Genomic DNA, 505 nt, shown 5'->3' with positions numbered 1-505 from the left:
CAAAGGTGAAAACAGCTAACTAAGCTGACAAAGAAAATAATATGAAAATCAGAAAAGAAAGACGTGAGACCTATTTGCTTACAAAAACTCATCATATGAATATGGTACTCGATCTATAATATATTCCTTAAGCCGACTTTTAAATGTTTTAAAATTACTTTCAGTTTTTAAATTTTGAGGTAAAGCGTTAAAAAACTTACTACCTATAATGGTGGGACCCTTTTCAAAAAACTTAGTTCTTGCGTTTTCAGGTATAATGTTGTTAATATCCCTATTTCTTTGAGATCGAGTATTATATTCATGTTCTTGATATGTATTATGAGGAATCTCATCTTGGTGTTGTTTTATATATAATATACATTCTAATATATAAATACCATAGAAAGTTAGAATTCTATTTTCTTTAAATATTGGTTTACAGGATTCATAACTTGTTTTCCTAAATATTGTTCTTATAATTCTTTTCTGGCATATGAATATTCTATTATGATCGCCAAGAACTCCC

Source organism: Diaphorina citri, unplaced genomic scaffold (genome assembly GCF_000475195.1).
Source record: "Diaphorina citri unplaced genomic scaffold, Diaci psyllid genome assembly version 1.1 scaffold2052, whole genome shotgun sequence".
Classification (NCBI taxonomy): domain Eukaryota; kingdom Metazoa; phylum Arthropoda; class Insecta; order Hemiptera; family Psyllidae; genus Diaphorina; species Diaphorina citri.
The sequence above is the reverse complement of the archived record's forward strand: the minus strand, read 5'-3'. Positions refer to the sequence as shown.